Raw genomic sequence first — 17,992 nt, forward strand, 5'->3', positions numbered from 1 at the left:
CCTCAGCATCTAGGGTTAATTCTTTATCCTGCATGGACACGAGAAGATGTTTGGATTTGACTTTAATAGAAGCTGATTAGTAAATGAATGTTACTTTTAGTTTTGGAAATCAGTATTCTGACAAAGTTCACAAACCAACGATTTAACAATCCATTTGTCAGTCTTCATTTTCCAGTCAGGTCATTAATCTTCCTTGCAAAGAGATTTGTTTGACTCATAGCTAAATTGGCAGTGTCACTTTGAGATTAAATTTTGCTGACTATTATTCAAGGCCGTTCATCTACTATTTCTCACCAATTCTGTTTTTCTCATGTATGTTCAGTCTTTCACTTCCATATCTACACTCTGACCAGATGTAATATTAGACAGTTCATCAATGTTGCTCGAATCTCAAATGCGAATGCATGAACTGTATGGTTGTGCATTCAGATCTGAACCCTGAGAGAGTGTAAGTTTGTTTTGAAGTAGATTGATCAGGTGTACGCTAGAACTCTGTGGGAAGCTAGGGAAGTGATTATTGGGCCCCTTTGTATCATCGATAGTCACAGGTGAGGTGCCAGAATACTGGAGGTTGGCTAACGTGGTGCCATTGTTTAAGGAAGGTGGTATAGAAAAGCCAGGGAACTATAGACCAGTGAGCCTGACATCAGTGGTGGGCAAGTTGTTGGAGGGAATCCTGAGTGACAGGATTTACATGTATTTGGAAAGGCAAGGAATGATTAGAGCTAGTCAACATGGTTTTGTGCATGGGAAATCATGTCTCCCGAACTTGATTGAGTTTTCTGAAGAAGTAACAAAGAGGATTGATGAAGCCTGAGCATTGGACATGATCTATATTGAATTGAGTAAGGCGCTCAACAAGTTTTCTCATGGTCGACTGGTTAGCAAGATTAGATCTCATGGAATAACGGGAGTACTAGCCATTTGGATACAGAACTGGCTCAAAACTGGAAGCAGAGGGTGGTGGTGGAGAGTTGCCTTTCACACTGGAGGCCTGTGATTAGTAGTGTGCCATAAGAATCAATGCTGGGTCCATTGCTTTTTACCATTTATATAAATGATTTGGTTGTGAACATAAGAGATATAGTTAGTACGTTTGTAACATAAGAGGTATGGTTAGTAAGTTTGCAGATGACACCAAAATTGAAGGTGCTGTGGACAGCAAAGAAGGTTACCTCAGAGTACAATGGGATTTTGATCAGATGGGCCAATAGGCTGAGGAGTGGCAGAAGGATTTAGATAAATGCGAGTGTTGCATTTTGGAAAGGCAAATCAGAGCAGGACTTATACACTTAATGGTAAGGTTCTGGGGAGTGTTACTGAACAAAGAGACCTTGGCATGTACGTTCATAGTTCCTTGAAAGTGAAGCCGCTGGTATATAGGATAGTGAGGAATGCATTTGGTATGCTTTCCTTTATTGGTCAGAGCACTGAGTATAGGAATTGGAAGGTCATGTTGTGGCTGTATAGGACATTGATTAGGCCACATTTGGAATATTGCGTGCAGTTCTGGTCTCCCTCATACAAGAAAGATGTTGTGAAACATGAAAGGGTTTAAAAAAGACTTATAAGGATGTTGTTAGGGTTGGAGGATTTGGGCTATAGGGAGAGGTTGAATAGGCTGGGGCTGTTTTCCCTTGAACGTCGGAGGCTGAGGGGTGACCTCATAGAGGTTTATAAAATCATGAGGTGCATGTGTAGGGTAAATAGACAAAGTCTTTTCCCTGGGGTGGGGGAGTGCAGAACTAGAGGGCATAGGTTTAGGGTGGGATAGGAAAAAATTAAAAGGGACCTAAGGGACAACATTTTCACACAGAGGGTGGTGCATGTATGGAATGAGCTACTAGAGGAAGTGGTGGAGGATGGTACAATTACAACATTTAAAAGGTATCTGGATGGATACATGAATTGCAAGGGTTGAGAGGGAAAGAGGCCAAGTGCTGGTAAATAGGACTAGGTTAGGCTAGGATATCTGGTAGGCATGGATGAGTTGGACCGAAGGGTCTGTTTCTGTGCTGTATATCTCAATTACTCTATGGCTATACTATAGAACAATAATGAGATTGCCACCTCTGCAGAATCCAAATAATTCTGAATGACACCAAGTGAGGATTGTAACTTGTATTTCATAAGCAGTAACATTCTAGCTAAGAAATAGCATTGTTGGAAACTGCGTTCTCTATTCACTACATGTTCATAGCTAGACTCCATCATCAGTGATGCCAGATGATGTCAGATCACATGGTCCTGGGGCTGCTTTTAATAAAGACCTGTTAAACCCCTGTCTCCTTACAGACTTTAAACTGTTAATATACCTCTTTAATTTGCAATAATGTGGTTTCCAGCCCTGGTCAGTTTAAAGCATGAATATTTATATATGGCAGCAGCAGCCTTTGGATTGTTCACTGAGAATCTTAGTCCATGCTAGAAAAGTGAAAAGCTGTCAGCCTCACAGAGTGCACTCAAGGGAACACCCATAACAATAACGGAAGTAACTACACAACAGAAGACGGAGTCTCTCACAGCTGACTATGATGTAAGTTATCGGAGCCCCTAGACCTCTCAGTAGACTTTGACCACACTGTACACTGGAGAAACAGGTAGCACAACTTCTTAGGGGAGGTCCAAGGCACAGATTTTGGGCTCCCATAGCTCTCTAGGTTTTCCTTCCATCCCATGAATGAATAGAATGGGTCCCAGTGCAGGACCCTCCAAAGTACATGGCCTAGGGCAGTCATCATGATCCATTTTACCCTAATAATGATTCTGCATGGAGTTGATGAAGAAAGCATTAAATATGATGAGATCACAGAGTCAAAGAGTTATAGCATTGCATAATACAGAAACAAACCCTTCAGCCTAACTCTTCTGTGCCAACCTGATATCCTAAACTAATCTTGTTCCATTTGCCAGCATTTGGCCCATATGCCTCTAAAGCCTTCCTATTCACCTAGCCATGAAGATGTCTCCTAAATGTTGTAATTGTGCCCACCTCTACCACTCCCTCTGGCAGCTTGTTTCAGACACACATCACTCTCTGTGTGAAAAAATTGCCCCTTAGGTCCCTTTTAAATTTTCCCCTCTCACCTTAAGTGTATACCCTCTAATTTTGGACCTCCTTATCCTGGGGGAAAAAAAAACCTTGGCTATTCACCCCATCCATGCCCTCATGATTGTGTAAACCTCTATAAATTCTTAATACCTTGGACTCCTCCTTCTGATTTCAAATGAAAGCTCTCCTAAACTGGGAGAAATTCAACCCTGACACCCGTGATTGCAGAAAATGTGTATTCCAGTGGTAATTATTTTTAACAGGCAGCAGCTAACAATGGGAAGGCACATCAGTGAAGCAGAACTGGAAGGCAGAGGGCATAGCTGAAACTCACTTGTGACTGTAAGTTGACTCCATGATATCCATCTTTGAGGGATTGGTGATAGTTAAGTTGGGGAGATAGAGTTCAGTCTTTGTGAAGTTGAAGGCAATCAGTGGATTTTGCCCACTGCCATTATGTGAAGAGCACACATTTTTTATCACCTTTATTACTTTCTGTGGGAGATACTGCTTTAACTACTTACCATTTGGTGTGGCTGTACTAATTAAAATCTTCCAATTTTGAGCAATGGAAAATTTAGAGAAGTAATGGTATTATGTAATCACCTTTGTGCACTGGGAGTAGGTCTGTTGCTATTTTCAGCCAAACAGTGGATGGAGCACCATGTTGATGCAAAGGATCCATCCCTTGCTGGAGTTCTGCACCCCCTGATGCTGCTTGGCTTGCTGTGTCCTTCCAGCCTCCTCCCTGTCTACTTTGGATTCCAGTTTCTGCAGTTTTTTTCTCTTTAACCGGAGTTGATACATTTTACAACTTTACGTGCAATCATGAATCATTGAATATCTTGACCCATTCCTGGCTATCATGCAGATTTCTATAATAACTGTCTCATACAATCAGTAACCATACATTTCTTGTACTGGGGGACATATTGTCTAGTTTGCCCCAAATATGAATTGCCCTAACATGCCAAGTTCATCTCTTCATGGCCAAAATGAATAAACCATCTTGGAATATCTTTAATTCTGTCAGGCTATCCCTGGAAAACAAACTTCTACAACACATGTAGTTGGGAAAAGTTGATGAGCAGAGAGATCTGGGAGTTCAGATCCATTGTACCCTGAAGGTTGCTGCACAGATGGATAGAGTGGTCAAGGAGACATATGTATGCTTGCCTTCATTGGACGGGGTATGAGTATAAGAGCTGGCAGGTCATGTTAAAATTGTACAAGACATTGGTTTGGCCACATTTAGAATACTGTGTACAGTTCTGGTCATCACATTACCAAAAGGATGTGGACACTTTGGAGAGGGTGCAGAGAAGGCTTACGAGGATGTTACCTGGTATGGAAGGAACCAGCTATGAAGAGAGGTTGAGTAGGTTAGGATTGTTTTCATTTGAAAAAAAGGAGATTGAGGGGGGACCTGATTGAGGTCTATAAAATCATGAAGGGTAAAGACAGGGTAGATAGAGATAAGCTTTTTCCCAGGGTGAAGGATTCAGTAATGAGAGGTCACACTTTCAAGGTGAGAGATGAAAAGTTTAAGGGGGATATATGCGGCAAGTACTTTACACAGAGGGTGGTAGGTGCCTGGAACACGTTGCCAGCAGAGGTAGTAGAGGCAGGCATGGCAGATTCATTTAAGATGCATGAGTAGGTGGGGAGCAGAGGGATACAGATGCTTAGGAATTGGACGACAGGTTTAGACAGTGGACTTGGATCGGTTCAGGCTTGGTGGGCCGAAGGGCCTGTTTCTGGGCTGTAAGTTTCTTTGTTCTTTGTTCTTTATTCATCTTTAGCAATTGCTAATAATGGCAGTTCACACTGGTTCTCGTCAACATGAAAAAGATCACATGAGGTCTGTTCCCACCCAATAGTTATGATTTGAATATCAGGTATTATAGCTATAATGAGATCTGTGTACGTTGCCTCTGCAGAACCATTGGTATCTACCAGGTAGAAGATTTTGGGAAGCAAAGATGAGCTTTTTTATTGGCGCTGCAGTGTGATTGTGCCAACTCATGGAACTGTGGATCCATTCTACGCTGTGAGATCATCTCTCATTAGTTTGCAAAATGAAATGTCACTTGATGAGGTATAGTATTTTCAGAATGCAAAGTAGTAATACGTTTGCAATTGCTCCAATGTTGATTTTAGCTTTTAGGATGTTTAGTCCTGCCTTTTCAGGACACACATGCTTGTAAAAGATTCTGAACATCTTATACTATCAACCTTATTTGTGAATTTAACAATATGGAAAACTTGATCATCTTGTGAAATTAGCATTCATATGATTGAGGTAAAAACAATGACTGCAGATGCTGGAAAGCAAATACTGGATTAGTGGTGCTGGAAGAGCACAGCAGTTCAGGCAGCATCCAACGAGCAGCAAAATCGACATTTCGGGCAAAAGCCATTGAGTCTCATTCCCGTTGATATGTTTACATATGTGTACCATCAGTACAATTTCCTTGCGACCAGCGTTGTGGTGTTACACCATTTTGTTAGTCACTTTTCTTTGTTCTGGTTTCTGGCATGGCCTTTGGAACCAGATTTCCTGCACATACATGTTCAGTGTCCCTTGGTGCTACATGCTTTGCAGATGACAAGATAGGCTGGATAGCCTTTAGGTACATGTGATAAACTGCTAAAGACCTGCTAAAGATTTTTTAAAAATTGATTTTGCTTCTCTCTCATTATTTTACATGCTGTGTTTGCCTTTTTCTTTTATTGTCCCTTTTATCGACCTTAGCCTTTTTAGGAATGTTGCTTTAAGAATGACAGGTTTTTAGTTATTAAACAAAACTGCAGGCTTGTAGTTGTGGGTTTTTGCCTCTAGATGGCAGTTACACTGAATAAGGAATGATGACATTACATGAGTTTAATTTGCTTCCAGTAGCATGTTGTGCTTTAAGTGATCCTAGAGTCAGATGGTGTTGAGATCTTTGTTCACTAAAGTTACATGCTATGATACAGTGATTATATGATGAGTGTATCTTTTATAGATATATTGACAATGAGGTGAAATGGCACATTTTACATCTAGAAAGATGGGTTTTTCCACAGGATACAGTCTTGTACATTTTAAGTCGCTGTTTCATGAATAGACAGGACATAATCTTGGGGAACTGAATTGTGAAGTAGTACAAAAGATTGGAGAACATGTAAAACTTGAAAAGGTTCAGAAAAGATTTACAAGGATGTTGCAAGGTTGGAGGGTTTGAGTTATTGGGAGAAGCTGAACAGGCTGAGGCTATTTTCTTTGGAGTGTCAGAGGCTGAGGGGTGACCTTATAGAGGTTTATAAAATCATGGGGGGCATGGATAGGATAAATAGACATGGTCTTTTCCCTGGGGTGGGGGAGTCCAGAACTAGAAGGCATAGGTTTAGGGTGAGAGGGGAAAGGCAGGACTAAACATCCTAAAAGCTAAAATCAACATTGGAGCAATTGCAAACATATTACCACTATGCATTCTGAAAATACTATACCTCATGCAAAGGGTGGTGATTATATGGAATAAGCTATCAGAGGGAATGATGGAGGCTGGTACAATTATAACATTTAAAAGGCATCTACTTGGGTATGTGAATAGGAAGGGTTTAGAGGGATATGAGCCAAGTGCTGGCAAATGGGATTAGATTAGATTAATTTAGGATATCTGGTTGGCATGGATGAGTTGGATCGAAGTGTCTGTTTACATGCTGTAAATCTCCATGACCCTTTTTATGAGTAAATGATTTCGAGCAAATCACTACATTCTAAATACAGCTTGTGCATGCAACTCTGCACGATTTGTGTTAATGAACTCAAACTCCACCTTGTTGCATTTATTGGTAACTAGATTTCCAAAATCATGGTGCTTCTCCTTTTAATTAAACAAATATTAACTTTGCTCAACAAAGGTTTTCACAATAATAAGTGGTAGAATTGAGCACAGTGTTTGAAGCAGTAGGCACCTACTCAAGATGTCAACTGTACAAGATATCTTTAGAGAATAACAGTTACATAAAAAAAAGAACAAGAAATAGGTGAAATTATTAAGGGCTGTCTTTTAAATTGTATAATCTTGGTTCAGGCTGCCCCTCTCAGCAGGATCTGTGCTGGCTATCCATAGTTAATGCTGGCTGCAGTTGCTTCAGCCTCTGTGAATTAGGTCAGGTAAAAAAAAACATGCCCAAAGAGAACATCTAATTACAGATTCACAGCAGGTCAGAAGGCTGTTACAAATATGTACATATAATGCATCAGACTGCAGGAGGTAGTTTAGATAGTAACATTGAGTTCAGATAGGTTACTATTGTTCAATACAAATCAGCTGACATTTCAACAAGAGCAGTCATCTGCAGGGGACTTTGACCACCTGGCAGGCATCAATAGAAAGCAGTGCACAAATCAGTAAGAAATGGCCGATTATCATCACTTTAAGAATAGCATGAAATTCAAGCAATGACATTTGTAAATATAACCGTAGTAGCATTGTGTGCTTTGATTAACAGAGAACTGCAAAGCTATTTTGTGAATAGAATACTATTGAACATAATTAACTGATTCATCTTAATGAATTCCTTCCCCAAAGGGATTAAGGTGTGTTTGTAGCTAAAGAACTTTTGATAAGAACCTTGACGTACTCAACAAATGGTTTGAGAAAGAAAAAAAAATTCTCCCCAAGAAGCCAGTGTTTTTTAATCAGTTGACAATTATGAACGTTCTCATCAGCTAATCAATACCCTAATTACTAATGAAATAAAACAACCCAAGTTTCACGAAATGACACTATTCACTTATTTCTCTTTGGTTAAGTGGTGAGTGCTCACACTCTTTTTTTAGGAAGATAATGTCACAGGAGACAGATAATGGAGTAGTAAGAGGTACATATAATATTCCTGGTTTGTTGTGCTAGATCATATTTATGATATTTAAGAAACATATTATTACTTCATCGTAACACATAGCTGCATAAGACTGCATGCATGCGACATTGCATCACTTCCTGTGATGATGCATTCTATTTAATTAGCACATCACCATTCCAAACTCTGTCCCTCATTCTGCAAAATACAATCTCATCTTCTATGAATTAGGAGCTGTGAGTCTGAAGAAAGGTTTAAAAATGTGGCAATTTTACTTTCAGTCCAATAAGAGGATCAAGGAGTGGTCTAATACAGATTTTTCAAATTTATTAGGGCAAATAGTGGAATAGTTATTTTATTGGTTGGTGCATGAGAGCACAAGACAGAAAAAAACTATGAAGAAATTTGGAGAGAGAAAAAAAAGAGTTTCCATACTTAAGGCTTGCAGAACATGAAATTCTTTAGCATAACTATCATTATGTCAAAAGTATGTTTTGAAAACATATGAATAGGAATAACATAAAAGAGAAATAAATGGGATTAAAGTAGATTGCTTGGTTAACCAAGAGTTACACAAAGAGGCAAATGGTTTCCTGCAGCACTGCAATTTCTGTGATTCACGCACATGCTCTCTGTCTCCTGCTTGTATACTTAGACACACAAACATGCAACTCACAGAATTTGTATACGTACAGACATTTATGAGTATGGATATGCAAAAATATGCAAATACACACACATCTGCAGAGTCACACATGCAAATTGGTCAAGATTGTTATTGATTTGCAATGACAAGGAAAGGACGGAGTATTTGTGCAAACCCACCTTGGAGTTAGCAAGTCAATTTCTGAACTCCAACTCATTCCAAGTACCAAAGGTAGGGTCAGGAGTGGGAAGAGGCTGTTTTCCTGCTCTCTGCAAACATCTACTCAGAAGTCCACAAGCAAGGTAAAGGACTAGTTTTTATTTGCTTTCCCAGGAATGAGAGGGTGGAGAAGGCAGACACAACAGAGAGTGAGTTGGGATAGTACGTCAGAAATAAGAGGCTGTGTTGAAGAGGGGAAAGCTTACAGAAGGCTCTCAATTCACAGACATGGACTGAATGAGAAAGTCAACTTTTACGCCTCTGCATGCTTGACAAGGATAATATGGGGAGGGCAGGGAATTTTTGGGTAATGGACAGGCCCTCACAGGTTCATGCTGGAGTTGGGGATTTAGGAATCTGCCACATTCCTTTGACAACATGCAATCAGAATTAGAAGGTAAAGGAAATGTTTCTCCCAGCTTGCTCTGGGTAATGATAAGGAGTAGCATCTGTTGGAACGCAGGATATTAGTGATTTGCTTCTAATTTTCAGATTAGAAAATGAAATGTCAAGCTCTAAACTTATGAAGATTGCTCTATTTTAACAGTGAAGAACATTATCCAGAGTGTGATAGATGTGTCTGGGTCAAAGAATCATACAATCATAGAGATGTACAGCACGGAAACAGACCCTTCAGTCCAACCTGTCCATGCTGACAAGATATCCCAACCCAATCTAGTCCCACCTGCCAGCACCTGGCCCATATCTCTCCAAACCTTTCCTGTTCATATACCCATCTAGATGCCTTTTAAATGTTGCAATTGTACCAGGGTCCACCACTTCCTCTGGCAGTTCATTCCATATATGCACTGAATGAAAATGTTGCCCCTTAGGTCTCTTTTATATATTTCCCCTCTCACCCTAAACCTATGCCCTCTAGTTCTGGACTCCCCCACCCCAGGGAAAAGACTTTGTCTATTTACCCTATCCATGCCCCTCATGTTTTTATAAACTTCTATAAGGTCACCCCTCAGTCTCTGACACTCCAGGGAAAAACAGCCCCAGCCTATTCAACCTCTCCATATAGCTCAAACTCTCCAACCCTGGCAGCATCCTTGTAAATTTTTTCTGAACCCTTTCAAGTTTCACAACATCTAATTGATAAGAAGGAGAATAGAATTGCATGCAGTATTCCAAAAGTGGCCTAACCAATGTCCTGTACAGCCACAACATGACCTCGCAACTCCTGTACTCAATGCACTGACCAATAAAGGAAAACATACCAAATGCCTTCTTCACTATTCTATCTACTTGCGACTCTACTTTCAAAGAGCTATGGACCACACTCCAAAGTCTCCTTGTTTAGCAACACCCCCCCCCCAGGATCTGACCATTACACGTATAAGTCCTGCTAAGATTTGCTTTCCCAAAATGCAGCACCTCGCATTTATCTAAATTAAACTCCATCTGCCACTTCTCAATCGATTAGCCCATCTGATCAAGATCCTGCTGTAATCTAAGGTAACCCTCTTCGCTGTCCTCTACACTTCCAGTTTTGGTGTAATCTACAAACTTATTAACTATACCTGTTATGCAAATCATCCACACGTAGGCAAATGTGTCTTAATTCTACTATATACTATTTAAAAAATAACTGATAGAATGATGAAAGACTTCCATAAAACAATCCTGGAGTATCCTGAATTCATGTCACTTTACAATATTTCAGATGAAAATTCCATTAAAAATTTTCTAGATATAGTCTTCACTCCCAAACCCAGCTGTACTACCATACATCTCCAATTGGCAACATGCAAATGGAAGCACACATGGGTCAGCCTTGGTGCAAAGAAACTTCCTAATATTGCATCACTTGAAAAGTCATTGCAGGCCACTTGGGTGTTTCTGATGTAAATAATACAGTGAAATTTCTAACACAGTAGCCTACACACACAGCAACTCCTGTGATGGGCTCCCCCTCTGGCTGAGGATGAAGTGGAGCCAGACAACTTTCTCGTGCCTGTCTTTCATAAACATATCCGACCTCGACATGGAGGAGCTGGGGAGGTACGTCCAAAGGTTGTGCACTAGCAGCGGTACAGAGACAGCCACAAAGGCTTCACCCATTGTAAAGGTCATGTAAATGAATGATAATGATGGAGTGTCATCACCATTTGTCACCTTGCAGCTCTTTCCTGGGACCATTGTTCATGGCAGAGAATCAATGGCCGGAATGTAGCTAAAATCCTCTCCACTCTTTGTTTCACTGGAGGCCAATAAACTCTACAGAGTGCAATATGCATTCTGCCCCCCTAATTCACTTTTGGCATGATGCTGCCCTAAGTTGGTCTCTCAGTTGAAAAACTCAGACACTCAAAGCTCCAAGTCACAACCCCACAATGCCTCAAGATCATAGGGCCACTAAAAATCTCTTAGATACCCATTGAAATGTTGCAGTTCTGAGATGGTCATTGTTGTTTGACGAATATGCCTTCACTACTCCAGTTACAAATGCCCCCAATATCTTGTGGGTCCCAGACCTCTCAGGGACCACACAACAACCCCACTAAGATCAGTATGGATGAAGAATCAAGACTGTATCCTTTCTGCTTTGTATGTCTCAGCATAAAGCCACTAAAACCATTGAGAGACTTAAATTTATACATTGAAACATTGATAACAAGCACTTTGACTTCTCAAACAATGGCCTTCAAAATTTCTACCCAACATTGATGTGCTCAAAATACCATTTCTTTTCCAGACATTTTAAGTACACTTGCATTCCTTATGGGGAGTCTGGGGAATAGAGCCATGTGTGTTGCTGTACAGCCTCCCTTTATGAACATCCTGACCTACATCCTCTGAGAATGCAAGTGATTTGTACCAGTTATAAATTTCCTAAAACAATAACATTTTAGTGATTTGCTTTTAATTTTCAGATTACAAAATGAAATGTCAAACTCTAAACTTACGAAGGTTGCTCTATTTTGACAGCGAAGGATGATATCCAGAGTGTGATAGGCATGTCTGGGTCAAAACGTCCACACCTAGGCAAATGTGTCTTAATTCTACTATATACTATGTAACAAAAATGCCCAACATTGATAGAATGATGAAGCACTCAAATAAAACAATCCTGAAGTGTACTGAATTCATGTCTCTTTATAAAGTTTCAGATAAAAATATCCATTGAAAATCTGTCAGTTCATGATAAGAAAGTGATGAAGGTTCTTGTGATCTAATGTTGTCAGTAATCCATTGAGAAACAAAGCAGAAAACAAATGAGAGACATTGGCAGAATAGGGCTGCTAGGTATGGGAAACCAAGTAGAAAAAATTAACATCTGAGAACGTATATCCTGACAGTATATGAGATCACAAGATGTGCAGTCAATTCTTTGGGTCATTCAAGCCTTAGTAAGTTTGGCTATCTCGTGATTTTCAAAGTTTTTCAAAAGGTTTGCCAAGCAAACTTGACAATTTGCAGAAACAAATGCAAATTTTGCCTGCACGTCAGTAAGAAGTTCAAAGTTTTTGTAAATCACAAGATCAGTGAGGAAATCAGGAATGATGGTAACACTGGATTTATTGATTTTGTACCCAGCCATGAACTGGCTCACAAAACATTCCAACCTAGTGAGAAAATAAGGCTTTGCACTTTCATATTTTAGCAAAACAAAAGTCATCTCTATGTTGTTTGAGAATGTTTGTTTCAGGACAACCATTGAGGAATTACTTGAAGCAATAGAAATGCTGTAAAAATCTGTACCACTTGGAGAGCTTGGAGAAGATTTGTAGCTCAGGTTAAGGTTCTGGATGTATGTTTGCTCACTGAGCTGGAAGGTTCATTTCCAGACATTTTGTCACCCCCTGAGAAAAAGAACAGAAAATGACATCACCACAGGAAATGCTGTCACCACAGGAAATGACATCACCAACCCAAAGAAACCCAAACATATAAATAGAAATCAGGAATTATCAACAGTGCTTCACCCAGAGGCCCACTGAAGATGTTACCTAGTAGGGTGATGAAATTTCTGGAAATGAACCTTCCAGCAAACCTACATCTAAACTGCAACACTCTTCAAAGTTGCATGGAGGCTTTAAATAAGTGCATTCCATTCACGTGTTCAATCAAGTAGAAACTGAACATACAGTTTTAAGGTTACCACAAAATTTGGATCTCTGATGACCTGGGAAGGAATAGGCAGTGTTCCACAAGACATTTGTATAATAAACGTATGCAGCATATTTGATCAAAATCTTGTACATAGAACAGAACAGCTCAGCAACTGGCTCTTCAACTCAACTGTCTACACTGGCCATGTTGCCATTCTAAGCCAATCCTCTGATGTCACAACTACCTGATGAAGGAGCAGCGCTCTGAAAGCTAGTGCTTCTAAATAAACTTGTTGGACTATAACCTGGCGTTGTGTGATTTTCAATTTTGTACCTAAAGTCTTTTACAGCTGCAAAATGACTTGCCAACCGATGAAGGCAAGCACACCGTATGCTTTCATTACCACCTTATTCAGATGTATTGCCACTTTAAGGGAGCTACAGACTTGCATCCCAAGATCCCACTGTATATCAATGTTCCTAGGGACATGCCATTTACTGTGTACTTTCCTCTTGCTTTTGACCTCTCAAAATGCATCACCTCACACTTGTCCAGATTAAACTTTATCTGCCATTTCTCCATTGACTTTCCAACTGATCAATATCCTGATGTATCCTTTGATATCCTTCCCCACTATCCATAAAACCACCAATTTTCATGCTGTCTGCAAACTTATTAATCAAACCATCCACATTTTCATCCAAATCTATATTTGTATCTATTGGTAACAACAGAGATCCCAGCACTGAGTCTTGCAAAACATCACTGGTCACAGACTTCTAGTTAGAAAAGCTGCCCTTTGCAACTCCCCTCTGTTTTCTGTGAAGTCACTTGATGAAGAAGCAGTACTCCAAAAGCTTGTGATTCCAAATAAACCTGTTGGACAATAACCTGGTGTTGTGTGAATTCTGACTTTGTCCACCCCAGTCCAATACTGGCACCTCCACATTAGGGCGAAATAAACAGCGTCTGTTAAACTGGTACATGTGGACATTTCACAAAGCAATCCTTGCCTGTGTTGTTAAACATGAAGTTGAATCCAATAGCATGTTATTATTGCACTGTATAGGTAGGATTTCCATTGTGGAGTCAGCACGCTAACGTCACAAGCCCTATCCCAACATTACATCAGCATCATCATATGCTTTAGTTGTATAAAGCAGCCCGAGAGTCATAAAAGTCACCCAATTAGTGGCAGTGAATGCAGAAAGGAGGCAGGAGATGGATTGCAGCCAGCTTGAATTAAAGGGCAGCTCTAACTGAGATTGCCATTTGCCCTAGAGTTGAAAGAAGGTACAAATCAAACAGTCATTTGAAAGCTGCCATTGACAGCACTACACAGAAATGAACTGCTTACTGTTGCTCATTTGAGTTCCTTCAAGCATACTTAGCTCCTGGTCTCATTACATCCTTCACCTAAACACAGAAAGAAGAGCTGATCTCAAGAGGTGTGGTAAGAGGAAATATCCTTGACATCAAAAAGCACTTGACTGTGCCATTAAGGAGCCATAGTGAAACCGAAGTCTTTGGGAATCAGGAGGAGCACTCTCCATGATTGGAACCATCCCTTACATGAAGGATGATTAAGTATAAGAGATTTGCGAAGAGTTGGTATTCAATCAATCTTTTAAGAGTTCTTTTCCTTCCAAAATGCTGGAGCCATTTTTATATCACACCATCATATAGAGCAGATGAATTTTCACTGCAAATCATTGGCTGATGTTTATATATATGAAAAGTGACATTCTCGTATTATACATAATTTGTGCAAGACAAATAATGAACTTTTATATGGGACATTAATCTTGCAGTTGATCTCTGACTGTCATAACCTCCTGTTAAAGATCAATTTATTTGATGTCATTCATAACTGCAAATTTACCTTTAGAATATTAGTTCCAGGGTCCTATCCCAACACTGAGCTCAGGAAACTGGAGATAGCTGTGGCTAGAGATTTTCAAGGAGGAAACCAATCAAAAGTGTGCCTCCAGGACCCACATCCAAGTAAGGACAGTGAGTTAGCTCTGCAGCTGGGAATGCTGGGAGAGATGGGGGAGGGGCGGCTGCCATGGTGTGGTATCTGTGAGGGCACCTCAGTAGGGAGGCAGCTTCTCAAGACTTGTAGATGCTTCAAAATATGCCTTGGTTTTAGCTATCATTGTGGAGAGGAGCCCCTTTGCAGGAGGGTGTGTGGCTTCAGTTATTGCTCTCGCAGCACAGTGCATCCATTTTGGGTTACTTTGGAAAACGCACTTTTGCTTCAACGCTCTTCCCAATCTCAGGGGCTCGACAACTATACCATCTGCTAGCTCCCTCTAGCAGGTTCCCCCACCCTCCACTCATCACCAGCCCCCAAGACGATTGATCTGTTCCTAGTCAACAGAGTGAACTTGTCAGCCTGCCCATCTGCCACTACCTCAGAGTGAAAGTGATGAGGTTTTTGTTGTGACTTGTGATGATCTACAATTTAGAAGGTATATTGAACTCTTATAGAAACGTAGAAAATAGGTGCATGAGTAGGCCTTTCGAATCTTCAAGCTTACACCACCATTCAATAAGATCATGGCTGATCATGCACTCTCATTATCTCTTGATAGTCTTCGATCCCTTAAGCTACAAGGGCCACATTTACCTCTCTCTTGAATATATCTATTGAACAGGCCCCAACAGCTTTATGTAGTAGACATTCCACAGTTTCACAACTCTGAGTAAAGAAACTCTTCCTTATCTCAGTCCTGAATGGCTTATCCCTTATGACTCCTAATTCTGGGCTTCCCCAACATCAGGTACATTCTTCCCATGTCTAGCCTGTCCAGTCCCATTAGGATTTTACATATTTCTATGAGATATCCTTTCGTTCTTCATTCTTTACTTGAGAGGGGTGAGCACAAATTGAAAATTCTGTGCATGTTTCAGCTTAGAAATTCATCCACAGGTCCGCTGAGTTGGAGGGATATGAAGACCCCACGACATTCGTCAAAGGAGAACTGGGAAGTTTGCTTGGCATTCTGATCAACATTTATCCCACAACTCACCTCACTAAAATAGACTGCCTGGTTTCTCTCACTGTTTTTGCTGTAACCTGTCTTTGTGTAAATTTGCTGTCACGCACTCTGATCCATTAACTTCGCTCAGACTGGGGATTGCATTGTGATCTTTGTACAGCTCAGCATCACACCACATGACGTGGGCCTACCGACAGTACCCCAGAGAGAGTTTAAGTGGCCTTCCTTTGTGGTTTTTGTTTGCTGTTTTTAAAAGCCAGGAGCAAGGATGAGGGAGATCACAGCTTTAATGACCTTTAAAGTTTCTGACAACTTGAACTAAAAGTTTCCATTGTGATCTATCACCTAAAGGTTGTACAACTGAAAATTTCCAGTCAACTCTCTTCCGCAGATGAATGGTGCACAGGCTCAGAGTTGCTGGCCTGTGAAATATTAGACATCTCATGAACTAGAACTACACAGAGTGCAGCCTGATCTATTGTCTGTGTTCCATCACATTGCTGCTCGCAGGGACTGGAGGAGGAGGAGAAGTGGCCTAAACGTTGCATTACAATAGATTAAAGGAGTCAGCAACACTTAAATATAGTTGGAAGAGGCCCCTGCACATCTGGATAATTACCTTTGTGCTGTGCATGGATTGCTGCTTTTGCATCTTGTTAGTTGGATCTAAGTCTGCTCAGAAGATGATCATCTACTTAGAAAGAGCTTCGGTACAAATGGGGATGTCACTTATAGTTACTTATGACGTGGATCCCAAAGAAGAGTGAAATGAACCATGAGGATGTTATAGAAGACCAATGGCTTACAAATGGTTCACCCTGCTATTTAATCAGTGGAATAGATCATACACATACTTGCAATCTACCAGTAAAGATTGAAAACTAGTCATGAGTGCTTGTACATTTCCATGAAGCTGTTATAAAATACTCAATTCAGAAATAGTGACAGCAAAGTCGAGATTCATCGAAAATGTAGTGTTAGTGTTGTGGTGTTGCTTTAACCCCAAAATAGCCTCTGTTGGATTTTGACATGTTTTGTACCATACATCATTGTTGGGGAGAGCTTTATGGCTTCTCTTTCATTCAAACTCAAGCCAGACTGCAGGATTTCTTAAAGCAATGTTTATTCATAATATATACCTGTTCATAAAGCAGCAAAGCTCCCTCCATTGAGCTGCACAAGTTCCAACCTGCCAGCAGAATCTCAGACACATGACAACTGAGCTCGATAATATGCAGAATAGGTCATCACAGTACCAATCAGCATGCAGTTTCTCAATCCCAATCCTATTAAATCTGCACAGATCAACATGCATCCTGCTGTACAAAGTTAAAAATCACACAACACCAGGTTATAGTCCAACAGGTTTAATTGGAAGCACACTAGCTTTCCAGTCCATGTGTTTCAATCTAAGTAACAATACTTCAGATTTTCACACTGCAGTCATGGGTTTTCTGTTGGTGAATGAGGTGGATATTGTGTAAAGTGGAACTTTGATTAAGCACCGTCCTGGATGGTGCAACTGTGAGATCAAGTCACTTGTATCTCTCAAACCTGTGCCTAGTGCTAAGCTCTCATTAGATAACAGTGTGCTTCCAATTAAACCAGTTGGACTATAACCTGGTGTTGTGTAATATTTAACTTTGTACACCCCAGTCCAACACCGGCATCTCGAAATCATCTTGCTGTAGGAATGATCCCTCCTTCATCCCAACCAGTTCTAAAGAACAGAAGCAAAAATCACGGTCAGGCTAATTACTGATTCATCCATATTCGAGTTGGAAGAAGTGTCCGGTAGTTTGAAGAGCTGCGTGAGGTTGGTGTGGTGTTGCATGCTGTCAAAACCTTAACTTTGATTCCAATGGGTCTGGTCAGATGACCTACTCTCAGTCATGGGTGCTGTTAGCTACCATTCCCTTTGCACTGCAACTTTGACAGAGAAAAGGAGCAAAGGGACACAGAGCAAACTAATCATTGAGGAAAGAGGAGGAAATTTGGGAGACTGTATCCACCAGGGTCTGCTGGAAGAAATTCACTTACCCTTGATCCCAATCAAAGAGGTTAGTTTTCAGGGAACAACTGGTGCCTCAGAGTGAGAGAAAGAGTGAAGGTAGAAACAACAAGCAACAGCAGATGATGATGACTGGAATATCACTG

Source organism: Chiloscyllium punctatum, chromosome 12, assembly GCF_047496795.1.
Source record: "Chiloscyllium punctatum isolate Juve2018m chromosome 12, sChiPun1.3, whole genome shotgun sequence".
Lineage (NCBI taxonomy): Eukaryota > Metazoa > Chordata > Chondrichthyes > Orectolobiformes > Hemiscylliidae > Chiloscyllium > Chiloscyllium punctatum.